The sequence below is a fragment of the Theobroma umbraticum genome, unplaced genomic scaffold, assembly GCF_002168275.2.
Source record: "Theobroma umbraticum cultivar Fairchild unplaced genomic scaffold, ASM216827v3 scaffold_20.0, whole genome shotgun sequence".
In the NCBI taxonomy this organism is placed as follows: domain Eukaryota; kingdom Viridiplantae; phylum Streptophyta; class Magnoliopsida; order Malvales; family Malvaceae; genus Theobroma; species Theobroma umbraticum.
In genome coordinates this window covers 4,109,440-4,123,766 of record NW_018397266.1, presented here as the reverse complement: position 1 = coordinate 4,123,766, position 14,327 = coordinate 4,109,440, and the positions used below count along the sequence as shown (strand labels likewise).

The 14,327-nt window shown below is 31.7% G+C and overlaps 2 non-coding genes across 2 annotated transcripts; both read right to left on the bottom strand.

Moving 5' to 3' along the window:
* Positions 1–5,770: 5,770 nt before the first annotated feature.
* Positions 5,771–5,918, bottom strand: LOC149526749 (small nucleolar RNA snoR137). The gene has a single exon (XR_016351724.1). It is a non-coding gene; the product is annotated as a small nucleolar RNA snoR137 (small nucleolar RNA).
* A 508-nt stretch (positions 5,919–6,426) lies between these two features.
* Positions 6,427–6,496, bottom strand: TRNAT-UGU (transfer RNA threonine (anticodon UGU)). The gene has a single exon. It is a non-coding gene; the product is annotated as a tRNA-Thr (tRNA).
* Between the last annotated feature and the right edge of the window lie 7,831 nt (positions 6,497–14,327).

Here is a 14,327-nt window from a genome sequence, read left to right as displayed (position 1 = left end):
AGAAATTTTAAAGTTAAGATGAGGTTAATAGTATCACAAGGATTGAACCATAACTCCTTATATCATAACCAAAAATATCATACATATAACATTATTTAACTATTTTAAGATTCTGCCAATTTCTTTAGCACTTATATAGCCTTGTGTTGATCCTAGTTTCATGAATATTTACAAGAGTAAACCCTCTTAACTCTTGTTTAAGGCGACACTACTCCAATATTCATATAAGTGGAATTTGTAATTATGTCCCTATTACTACAGGCATTTGACATTTCCATTAAAAGCCTTTTACGCATCCACTTCTCGTAACAGTCGCACTGAATATTTTAGAATGAGACTATTTGAATATTCTAGAATGAGGTTATTTAATATAAAAAATTCAATGTATAATGACAACATATAATAACTTGTTATTACCCATTAAAAATAAGTAAGAGAGATAAAGTATTCAATTACATGTTGAGTTCAATCATAATCCTAAAAAAAATAAATTAGTTCATAGTATCTACTGCAAACATAATCCAAAGCAAATTAACCATCAATCCAAATCAAAGAAAGTGAAAGAAGAACTAAAGTAGAGAGGGAAACAAATATTTGTCAGATCTCATGTCTTCCATATTTTCCCTTGCTTTCCTTTTTTGTTGGTGGCTTTTTTTTCTCTAGAAAAGCTACTTAGAATGGCCCCTTAAATTGTTCTTAGAAGCCCCCTTTAAATAACCATTAAAACCCTAATTTTATAAAAAAAAATAAAAAAAGTAAATGCTGGGATAGCGGGTGGGTGCCTCAGCCTTACTTCTCGGGCATCGCAACCTCGATTCCATGGGCTACAATACGATGCTTTCTCTTCATGGGCGCGGCAGCCTTGACTCCTTAGGCATTATGGCCTTGTGCTTTTGGGTACAATATGATACTTTGTGCAAATTCTATTGTAGTCCATTCTTTTCCAATGTGATTTTCACCTCGATCTGATCGAGCTAGGTAAAATAGTAAACATAAAAGTTGGAGCCCTATCTTTTAGCTTTCTAATAGTTTAGAGAATGGGTACTAGATATACAAGATTTTCATGATGAAAAGGAGATAGTCAAAGTCTACATCTAAGCTAAGTTCAATGAATATAAGGTGTATTTGGAAAACTTACCTCTTCCTACTTTTTCCATTTTAGTCAAAATTGCACGGTAGACCATTAATACAGTCCTTAAGCAAAAAAAGCCAATCATTTCAAACAAAAATCCCGATTGTGAATGCAATCTAAAGAAGAGGTAGGGAAAGAAGAGATCATCAAGAAAACTTAAGGCAACTTTAAAAGAAGACAATATGAAAATATTATTGCATTACCCCAACTTTCAGTTTCACTTGACAAGGTAAGGGCACTCCTTTAAGAATAGATTAGAGATAGATAAATAAATTTACAGTACGTATCGCAACTGCCAACGATAAAAAAGAAGTCCAATATGTGGTATTGTGATTCTAAATAACTCATTCCCTACTCATTTAAATGCCCAAAGATATGTAATTGCAATTATCAATGTTCAAGAAGAGTCTACCTCTTCTTCTAATCAAGAAAATGACATATATGCGACTACTATAGTTACCTCTTCCATTTTTGGCTCACTCATCAAAGACACCTAGGTTCAAGCATTTCTTTGACTAACTTGGCTTTTTAAAGGAGTCAAGGAAGAAGGCAACCATAAGGTTAATATAGATACCCGACTCATAACATGAGGATTGTAGCTTGGTGGGTTGACTTATGAGAAAATGGCAAGTGGATATGAGAACACTAAAGTGTTCACAGAAACAGACATGTAGATAACACACTTCTATCACAACAAACCGCTCTTTGTGGAGAGCAATGTTAATGGATACCCATTTTACTTTGAAGGCTATGAAAATAGATTTTGAGTATTTGTGTCGTCTTATTACTATTACTCCCTTCAATAAAAAGGAAATCAAAACTCTAGGACAAGTCAGGGTGAGTTTCAAAATAGGACCTATTCAAGACCAGACTAACTTCCACGTTATTGAAGTTGATGTGGCCTACGAGAAAATCAAAGTTATTGTTGATTCTCCCAAGACAATGACTAAGTTAATCTAAGGGAAATCAATGATGTTGTACCTTACTATAACTCCACACTTAGTTGGTGCTCTACTTGTTCAAGAAATGGACTGGCAAAAATGGCCTGTGTATTATCTGAGCAAATGTTTGCATGGGAGTGAATTCAACTACCTACTAATGGAGAAGTATTGTCTTGCATTGGTATATGCAACTCAAAAGCTTCACCATTATTTCTTGGCTCACAAACTTAGAGTGGTAATCAAGACAAATCCAATCAAATTTTTGCTTTCCTAACCAGCTTTATTTAGGAGAATAGTAAAATGGCTCTTCTTACTAAGAGAGTTTAACATTTCAATTATGCAACCCAAGGTGATCAAGTCTCAAGCTCTCTCAAATCTGTTGGCACATTTCTCTTTTCAATTTGAAAAGGTAACACTTGATTCCATTCCAAGAGAAATCCACAAGGTATGCACCTCAACATCAATAGTCTTGTCCCAAGTGTTCAAAACCTTTAGATGTGCGCAAGTGTCATTTTGTAGAAACTGCTAGCAATTGGCATAAACCTTAAATCAACTTCTTTTAAATGGAGTCCTTTCAATGAATTTTCTAGATGCAAGACAATTGAAGAGAATAGTTCAATGCTTTTAAAGAAAATAAATTGTTCCGAGTATCATTTGCGGGATGTCCATTGAAGTGTGTTTTTCTTGTTGATGTAAATCCCTTATTAAAAGAAGTTCACATCGGAAGTAGTGGAGAGCATGAAGGGGAAAGAAGCTTTATCATAAATTGTTGGATCTTGGATGCTATTGGCCTATCATGGAAACAGATGTGGTGAATTACGCAAGGAAATTCCATGAATGTCAAGTCTATGGAAACACCATACATACTCCAACAGTTGTACTCCATAGTGTCATCACACCTTGGCCTTTTCACACTTGACGTTCAACTTGGTTAGGCCTATCACTCCCCATTCTAAAAGACATACATTGATACTTGCAGCAACTGAATGCTTCACCAATGAGTGGAGGATGTTCCTTTGAAAAATGCAATTGAATCGGCTGTGGCCAACTTCATTAAAGAGAATATCATATGCAAATTTGGAATACTCAGACATATTTTGCTGGATAATGGCACTCCTTTTATTAACTCTAGTTTAAGGGAGTTAGCTTTATTGGGTTTAAATTCATTATAATTTTGAAATTACAAAAATAATCAAAATTGCTTGAATGAGTTTTGTATTTAAATTATTCATATTAAAAACTATCATGCATTTGCTTTCAAAATGTCTAAGCAGTTAACAGAATTTTAAAGATATTACACTCTTAAATTTAGAGGTGTTTTGTCATCATATGTTTTATTGGCTTTCGCTTGGCACATATCATTGATAATGTATTTGAATTTATTTTAATGATTACTTAAATGATATTCAGCCATATTAATTTTTAGTATACATACATATTTTCACATATCAAAACTTAAAACATGTGTTAGTTTTAAGTATAGGTTGAGTCATAAAATTACAACCTTGAGAGTATGTCTTTGACACATAAAATAATCTCAAGATATGTAAAACAAACATACAGGTTTACTGAATAAACCATAAAGTATTTATCTTGCATGCATGCACTGCATAAGGAAGAGAATGAAGAGATTGACAAACGAAAACAAAACATGAACATAGGCCATTAAGGATGTGTTGTTATTTATTGATACACTACCACATTTATTTTATGTGAATAGGATTCAGTGACATATGTGATTATAGTTGGCGTTATATCTTAATAGACGTAATTGCTGTCATTTTCCTATATCATAAATCTTATTGGACAAAAGGATTATTGAAGTACGTCTCAAGACTAGTTATTTTTTTTTGTTAAATTGAGCTCATAAAGTTTTAAGTTGTCTTAGCCTATGACTCATTTTCTAGAAAATTGTTTTCAAAATTTAAAATTTAAATAATGCAGTCCAAGTGAAAAATTATTAGATTTTCTCCACATAAAGTTATGGACTTATTTATATGTATTGATATTTTATAAAATAGGCTAAGCTTTCTTGGTCTTAATAAAGTTACAATTAATTATATCTTATAATTAGATTTGCTTATTCATATATGTAATCAATAGTGATACATGAATTTATCGATTTATGCATGCAATAATGATACATTAAAGCAATACATGAATACCACAAATGTGGACTTAACGTGTAAGCTTATAGAAAACCCTATTTCCCTTGATAAGTGGGACTAGAGACTCACTATATAAAAAAAAGGCTAAGTCTCCTCTCCTATCAAGCAAAAGTATAAAGATTTCTCTCATTAGAGAGTTATAAAAAAAAAAAAAAAAAGAGGAGGAAGACCTTGGCATACTAAAGGCCAATATAGTCAATATTATTTTTGCTATTAAACTATAAACATGAAATCAAGTACGTTTTGTGTTTTAAATTCTGATTATTGTAGATCTGGATTATTATAATTTTATTCATACAAAAACTTTTATCAAAAACAACTTTGGAAGGAAGAGACATGGAAGATTGAATTGTTGGTAGATAATATTGACGTAATTAATTGGGTATGTATGGTCCCAATTATATGTTACACTGGTCAAGCATTTGTGAACACTGGCAAATCATATTTAAAAATAGAAATACTTGTTAGACTCGGAGTGCCGAGTACGTAGTTCGAATTATTTTGTAGTAACTCTAGTTATCATTATAGATCTGGTATGATACATTGCGGGTTATTTGTTATTGCAGATAACAGAAGGGAAATTCATTTGCTTGTATGGCGGAGACGATATGGATTGGATCCGCAAATTCACAAATGCAGCAGGAGCTGCTGCAAAAGCTGCCAATATCCGCAAATTCACCAGAGAAACTTGGTCAAGTACTGTCGGACCTTAATTCGGCATGGTTCTTCTGGTTGCAGTTGGAGAGCATGTGCTACTCAAAAGTGCAACAAGGCGAGACCATAGAAAACGATGCCATCATGTCAGAGGTAGCGAGAATGCAAAGCTTTGGTGGCTCCAGTCAAGGATGAGTTGTTATAAGTTGGGGATCAGCTGAAATGGCCAGGGCCAATAGGGCGATTATGTTAAACAGCTTGGAAGATTAATCCGCATGGAAAGACTATGCAGAAGAGAGAGGTTTTGTTAATGCACTGATTGATCACATCAATGAGCTTCACTGCACTCGTCTGATACTACCTGGGACTGCCAGAAGCATCCACTACAGGATAGTTTGCGTTGAATGTGGCTGTCGAATGGAGAAGTTATTCATGTATCGACGCTGCACCGACAGATCAATTACGCCATAAGAATACTCTATGGACTTAACATTTATTACCTAGCTCAAGTCTTTTTCATTATTTGAATGATGCCATGTTTTATTATTATTAATTTAAACCATGCTACTTGCTATTCTTTTCCCTGCCTCTGTTTTGATGATATCTGCTTTTTTACAAGATACTATCAATTACTGGGTTCCTTTTACACGCTAAAACTAAACCTATATATAAAAGCATACATCCACATAGAATTCCTGTCTGATATTTTTCAACATAAGTAAGTTTAACATATCAGATGGAGCAATTTTAAATTACTAATTGAAGATAATATTAGTCTTCATAGTTATATTGATATTTCAATTCAGATTACAAAACATTAATACGAAAGTACTACTCTTAAATTTACTACGAATCAGAAAATGAATTAAAGAAACAAATATACCAGGAGACAGGTAGCACAGTGCAAGAGAGATAAAATGCACAGCGCTGTTTAAAACTGGCTAGAAATTAATTAATCTATGCTTCGGAAACATGAACATCCCTCACTGTTAAATCAGAGAGCGTTCACCAGTAAGAAGCAACCGCAATTTAAACAAAACCTTTAAAGTGGAAAACTTTCGAAAACAGATCTGATAGAAATTAAATGGAAAATTAAAAAAAAATGGCAGAATCCAACTCATTACAAGCTACGATTCGCTGTAACAACGCGTAGCATGCAATATTTGAATGAATCGTTGGGATTTGAATGTGATTTACGCTTTCGTTGACGCGCCCTTCCGGATTCTGTAAAAAGCCAATGAAGAACGCAACGCCTATCAAAAGCGATTGAATTAAATGAAAGGCTTTTTTCCCCCAAAAAAAAATTTAAATATAGCAAGCAGGTTTATGGAAGAAATAGATGGGAAAAGATCTGGGCAGCGATGCGCTCTGGTTCACTAAGGGTGGAATTTTATAGCGCTGGTTGAGCACTGGAACCCTATATTTGAGAAAAAAGACTAAAATGCCATTGGGGTGAGTTTAGGGTCGTATCGTGGGCCTAGGTGCCCCAAGTGAAATGCAAATTTGATATAGCAGCTGAAAAACGGATTTCTGCCCACACGCAGGATCGATCTACGGACCTTCAGTTTACAAGACTGACGCTCTACCACTGAGCTATAGGCGCCTGTCAAAACCTCATCGGAGATAATTATTAACTTCATGACGACTTTTGGCCTTTTCTCCCTTATATGCATATATTTTTTGTTTATTTTCCTTTTCTTCAGTAACTTTTTTGTTTATTTCATGTGCAAAAAGAAAAAAAAAATGTAACGACTTGAGGTAGTATAGTTGAAATATGATAAGTTTAAACATGTGAGTGCTGTTCTATGTAATTAACGAAAGTGATCTCCTCCTACGGTGATAACATTTACTGATGAAAACACTTAAAATATGAACAATAATCAAATACATCCGTAAATTTTTAACTAATTTATAATGATAAAAAAAATTAACACAAATATATCACAATTTGTAATGGAATCTTGTCGAGCATCAACTTGATGCTGGGCTTGGAACGTCTTTAGCAGACCATACTTTGGGAAAACTTGTATGAACTGGGAGCTGCAGGTCAAAACGTGACCTGAACCAATCATCCTGCATTTGAGCCTACCCATCTCTGTTTAAAGTCCTTCAATTTAATTAAGCCTTTTACAACAAGAAATCAGGCCCATTTATTTGATGAATGGTTTGCAAATACGCTGTCGTGTTTGAAAAAAAAAACAAAGTTTCCAAAATCGATTCTAATCGTAGTGCTCGATTCCATTCCTTTTTATTCAGATTGAATATTAGAAACGTCTCTGTTTGGTTCGATTTTCAGTTTGTAAAATGAAAAATCGAAATTATTCAAAAATTGTATCTTTATTACTTTCATAATAATTTTTAGTTTTTATAAAATAAAAATGATTTAATTTCTAAATTTAAAAGCATAAATTAAAATTTGTATTTAAACATAAAATATAAGAATCAAATGATCCAAATACTCTAAATTCAACTCAGATCAATTCCATTTTTAATATTGACAAGCATTTAAGGAAACCGTGCGGAATTGTATCAAATAGCTGATGATATTAGACTAGCAAAAATCTAAAGTACCGTGCTAGCTAAAGAGATATTACGTTTCATATAATTCCTGTCAATTTGACAACATTTCTTCCTATGCATGTTTCATAAATATATATACTGCATATGATGCTGACTTGTGAGGAGTCCAAACAGTTTTCATTACCCCATTTCCAAACGCATATGATTTTGATTATTTTTGTTTGTTTCTTTTTCTTTTGGCTGACTCATTTAAAGATCATTAACCATTTTTTTAATACAGCATTATCACGTTAAGTAGCTCTTTCGTCTTGTCCAATCTTCAAAAATTCCCATCCGTCACCTGACGCATCTTGTTGCACCAATACACGGAAAACCAATCTTGTTTTTATTTATTTGATGCAATTCAATATTCTTCCTGGATCGTTGAAGACAGCACAGAGTTCCGTATACAGAAGATACCTCCATGAAAAGGATTGCTTATTTGTTTCTTGCAAGGTTTGAAAACCTTATCAAATAAAAGAATAAAGCAAGCTATCATGGTGTGGGCACCGATTTCACAAATAGACGTTTCAAGAAGATGACTGCACTACACTACAGCAGGCTCGATCCTGTGTGGACGACTCTTTGGCCGTATTTCTTTCAAAGAATCGTTTTGACTTTCTTTTTTCTTTTTTAATTGTCTCCCTTCTTCAACTACAAGACCACATTTACTCTAAAATATGTTATCAGCTTGAGATAGACAAGATGGTTTGGCTGCAGACTCCACTCCTTCATCAGACAGATAGCAAGTTGGCAAGTTGATGGTGCCGGTTGAAATTCTGTAATTCTTCTTCTGTCAACCACCAGTTAATCAAGACATTGTTTAATATATCTCCTGAGATTATGAATTTCATCATGTGGTGTGATCATTGGCTTTTATAATAATTTCTTCAGTTCAGGATTCAACAAGTATTGAGAACTTTGTTTTGTATTTTGTGTTTGGTATGCGGCATGTATATAGTCCACGTAGTTTGGAACAAGTTGCTTCAAATCAAAGACACGCACTGTGTGTTTTAAGCATGTTATATACTCAGTAATGTCACCAGTCAGAATTCAGGAATATCATTAGAACTCTATTGTACAAAGTCTTCCAGGCCCCATCTGCAAAGGCAGAGTTCATCGTTTGCTCCACTAATTTCCGTCAAATAACAATGACCAATGAATGCAACTCTTATCTTGCTCTGCAACTTAATCTGATAAAACAAGAGTTATGGATATAATAATCAAAGGTTTTTCCAATTTACTTAGGGATGGGAAAGGGGGTGTTGAAGAAATATTCTTTATGTCAAGGCAATGGAAAGGCACATAAGCTGTTTTACTGCTACTTAATTTTCACATTAGCAATTAAAGTCGAAAAATCGAAATGCGTGTATCTTAAAATTAGTTTCAACTCTTTTTGTTTACGTTAGAACATGCTGTTTATGAGTTGACTTAAATCATCGGTCTCATTAATTAGATTAACCATTTTCACAGGCATTGATGCTTTACCCTTTGTTTTTATATATATATATATATTTGATTGCTCAAATAAGACAAACAGACAACTTCATGTGTTTGCCACTGATTGCGTGTTTAGGTCTCTTGTAAGATAGTATAGAATCTGCCACTAATTATCATCTTGGTTCCATCAATGAGGTTTAAGAATTAAGCCACACGGTAACTTGAGATTTGCATCAGATCATAGTAGCTTAAATGAATTAAACAAAGCCTATGGATCGTGATGAGTAAGACAAGATATAATTTTTTCACATATTCTTGAGATCTTAGTCAAGCAAACTCCACTGACTATTACTCTATTTAAGCTTATAAAAATCTTCATCTGTGGGTTAAATTAATATACAGTAGCTTCCAGAAGAATCTGTTATTATTAAGCAATATAGGCAGGGTGTATTTCTTTGTAACAATTTTCAATTAAAAACTTTCTTTTTTGAAAAGTTTAATTAATAACTTTAACATCTTAATTTCATATGTCAAAGATATATTTTCATAGTATAATTATTACATTTCAGTGCTATAATATTAAGTGATTGCTGCATAGCCAACTCAAATACATCCAAAAATTGTAAATAAAGCTTCTATTTTATTTTAAATTTTCTAAATGCATTTGGTGGTAACATATATAATCAATTAGCACTTGAGCATTTGGCTCATGGGTTGGTGTATTATCCCTGTCTAAAAAATAAGATTCAAATCCCTATTCCTCTAATTATAAAAAAAAAACATATATATAATCAATTAATGCTAATTGATAAGTAGCTTGTTGGTATATGAAAAAGTTGTAAATAAGCGAGCTATAAGGCCAAATTCAATTGCTAATGATATAATTAATTAAGTCTTCTATAGCTGCCTCTTCAATTATATAAACGCTAGCTCAAGCTTAAATTTTTTTAAATTATAAAATATATAAATTATAAGTATGTTTCTAAGAAAAAAAATGTCGAAATTCATATTTTAAAATGATTTTTTTTTTTAAATATGCTACGTATACCATAATATCTATCATGTGCTACTTCAATGAAATAATTTTCATTTTCATATTTTAATCTCATACAGTCTTCTCATAACTAATTTTCCATGCATATGTATCTGATCACAAATAGCTAGTCGTCCCTGAATGAGGACCCACATATCTCTCGATCTCGCAGCTAAGAAACAGTGAGCGATGTCCCCAGCTAAGGAATTATAATAATATTCAACATAACATTTGCTTGTTAGGCGTGCGTCAATATGCGTCCGTCACATTAATTTCCTGCTCCACGCATGATGACTATTGGCTCAGCTAGCTCTCTACTTCTTATCACCAGCTTTTTGCACTTTAAATTTCTCACCATGTATCCAACTGGCCAACTTGCTTGCATCAACTCTGACCCTAAATCTTTTCCTCCAAGTATGAAAAGAGATCCACGTTTCGGCTAGAGTGGTACATGAACGTACTATAAAACTATACCGTGGACTTGTTTTTGTGTTGAAATCAGCTAAGGAAACGAGAGACAGTGAATAATTGGTGTGCCAATATTCAAGCAATTGGACGAAACTTTTTTGTCCTAGACAAACAAGGAGAAGCTTCTCTTTGTAATATTCAAAGTTCAAAGTCGGAGAGGGGGAATTTCTTGGTGAAGTGTCGGATGGGATAAAGACCCCTATTATCATTGTAGAAGAAGAAAACAATCTGAGGCTAAATAATCAAAAGTTCAGCCTAAGAAAGTGAGACATTTGAAATTGACCTTTTTGTCATTTAATCTTTCATTATTACCAGGAATCGTGTAATGAATTTCCTGGAAATTGATTGGAATTCGATAAGTTGTTGTCACCTACATATGACCTTGTTAGAAAAGTAATATAAAAAAAGAAATAAAAAAAGTTTGACGTGTTCTATAAGATATTTTCTTTAAAAAGTTATTACTTGTAATAGGAAATTGTAAATAAAGACTCCCTAGGATACAATAAAATTATTGCAGAATTCTATAGAAAGCGGAAATCTATTTTGAAAGTATATTTTCTTTTATAAACACTGAATTAGTGTGTTCTAAAGTTGTGTATGTTGAAAACATTGAATAATTAATCAGTGTATTTCAACAGTTATGTTTGTTGAAAACACTTCTCTTTATTTTGAGGATTATATCTTAATCTGAACAATCACATCTGAATAAGAATTTCAGTAATCCAAATATTACAAACTGTCTAATAATCTCTTACCAGTTTGTAATATTAATAATACTATGCATAATAGAAAGTATCTTGAAGATTTGAACTTTCTATTAGTGTAGAAATTTTAAAATTAAGACAAAGTTCTTGGTATCACAAGGACTGAACCATAACTCCTTATGTTATAACTAATATCACACATATAACATTATTTAATCATTTTAAGATTCTACCAACTGTTTTAGCACTTATATGACTTTGTGCTAATCATGGTTTCATGAATATTTAGACAAGTAAACCCTTTTAATTCTTATTTGAAGTGGCACCACTTTAATATTCATTTAGGTGGAATTTGTCATTACACCCCTGTTACTATAAGCATTTAATATTTCCATTAAGACCTTTTTGCTCATCCTTTCCTCATAACAGTCACATTGAATATTCTATAATGAGGCTATTTAATTTTAAAATTCCATGCGTGAAAAACAACATATAGTAACTTGTTATTACCCATTGAACTTTTATTGTTAGTTTTGCTAACTTAAAATAAGGTTTCCATTACTAGCACATTTAAGTTAAGGGTTAAGCCCCATTCTACTAGATGTTGATTTTACAGCCTCTCTTGGCAATGCTTTGATAAGTGGATTAGTCGAACTTTTGTAAAAATTTAACATAAACTATTGTTATAACACCATTTGTTATTAATTCTCTGACGTAGGCATGTCATCGACTTATATGTTTAAACTTTCATTATAAATGCTATTATAGGCTACACACGTTGTAGCCTCACTATCAAAATATATGAAAATGGCTGGCATCGATTGTGACCACAATTTTGTATCTACTAATAAATTTCTCAACTGTTCCACTTCTTTCTAACAGCTACTAATGCTAAAAATTTAGATTTTATTATGGAATACGTGATACAAGTCTACTTCTTTAATGCCCAACTAATAGCACTTCCTTTTAAGGTAAAAACCCATCTTGATGTTGATTTACTGTCATTAATACTAGTTTTCTAACTAAAATTAGAAAATCCTTCTAAAGTACTAAGAAACCACTTTAATAAACTTTCAAATCTTTTTGTTTCTTTAAATATCCAAGTACTCTGATAATAGCTTTCCAATGATCTTTGTTAGGTTTACTTGTAAACCTTGAAAATTTACAAACAATAAAGGTTATATCCGATTTGGTATAATGTGCAACATACATTATGTTGCCTATGACACTTGCATATTTTAATTGTACCATAACTCTTTTACAATTCTTAGTCTATTTTACACTAGAATTATAAGGAGTATTAAATTCTTTGATTTCCAAATGACTAAATTTGAGAAGAATTTTCTTTATGTAACGTGATTAATGGAATGATATCACATATTTACCTCTTTTGATTTTAATTCCCAAGATAATATCAACTTCATTGAAATCTTTCATTTTGAAAACTAAAGTCAAATAATTCTTGATCTCAACAATTCCAAGCATATTTGTATCATCTATATAGTCTTTTGTAAATTTAAAGTAAATGTACTTATCTACATTATTATGTATAAATCCTTTTGAAAGTATAGTACTATCAAACTTTTCATGTCATTGTATTGGAGCTTGTTTTAGCCCATAAAGAGATTTGATTTATTTATAAATCTTCCTCTCATTTCTAGGAAGTATAAAACCTTTAGTTTGCTCCATATATATTTCTTCATTAAGATCTTCATTTAAAAAGGTAGTTTTAACATTCATTTGATGTGTGTATAATTTATAAAAAGACACTAAAGCCAAAAGCACTCTTATGGATGTTATTTTTGTTACCAAAGTATAAGTATCAAAATAATCAATGCTTTCTTTTTGCATGAAACTTTTAATAACTAGTCTAACCTTAAAGTTTTGCACTAAACCATTTGTGAGATATTTCCATCTAAATGCCCATTTACAACCTATGAGTTTTGATCCAGAAGGAAGAACAACCAAAACCCATGTTCTGTTTGAAAAGATTGAATCCATTTCATCATTTATGGCTTCGTTTTAAAAAGTTACATCCTTTGAAAACATAGCTTCTTTGAATGTTTTTGGATCATCTTCAACATTTAATAAAATATCATCTATTTATATACTTTGGTTCTATTTCTTTCTACAAGAAATGTTAATGCTTGTGAGTAAAAGAAATACGAATCTAAGTTCTTTCTTTTTCTAGCTCTTTGACTTCTTCTACGTTAAATTTGAGTATTCTCCCTTTTTCTTACACTAGATGTATCATGAGAAGTCATATCACTTTCGTTACAACTTGGAATTAAGACACTTTGTTTGCAATCAAATTTATTATTAGATATACAAAAATTTATTTCAAAAAACTCAACATTTATAAACTCTACAATAATATTTGACTGTATATCTAAAATTCTATATGCTTTAGAATGTTGAGCATAGCCAACAAAATCGTCTTTCATTGCTCTAAGTCTAAGCTTTGTTTTCTATGGTTAAAGAACTTTACAAAAGGCCAAGCACCCTTAAACTTAATATTCCAAGTTTTGTTTTCTTTCATTCCAAAATTCATAAGGTGAAATCTTAATACTCTTGAAGCAACTCTATTATAGATATAACATGTTATTAATAAAGTCTCACCCCATAAATCATGAGATAATTGTGCATTCAATAACATAGTATTTGTCATCTCAACCTAGGTTCTATTTTTCTTTTCGCCAATCCAATTGTCGTGGTGAATAAGGAACACTTTTTTTATGTATCAAATCATACTCTTCACAAAAATTATTAAACTTGGTAAGAAAATATTTTTTTCCTCTATCATTTCTTAGAATTTTGATTTTTCTACTTTTGTGATTTTCTACACAGATTTATATTCTTTAAATTTTTGAAAAACTTCATCTTTTGTTTTAATTAAATAGACATCAGTTAACTTAGAATAATCACCTATGAAAGTTACAAAATATCTCTTTCCACCTATAGTTAATTTTCCATTTAAGTCATATAAATTAGAATGGACAAGATCTAATAAAGGTTTCTTTTGTCATTTTTGCTTCTCTGCATATTTCAAATTTCTCTAAGTGTTTGTATTTGCATCCAATATAATTATTTTTAGACATAAATCTCATGGAACCAAAATTTAAATGTCCTAATTTAGCATGCTACAATAAAGAATTAGACTCAATAGTACACATAGAAAATACTAAAGAAATAATCAAAGAACTAACTTACTTGATGAAATATTCTCTC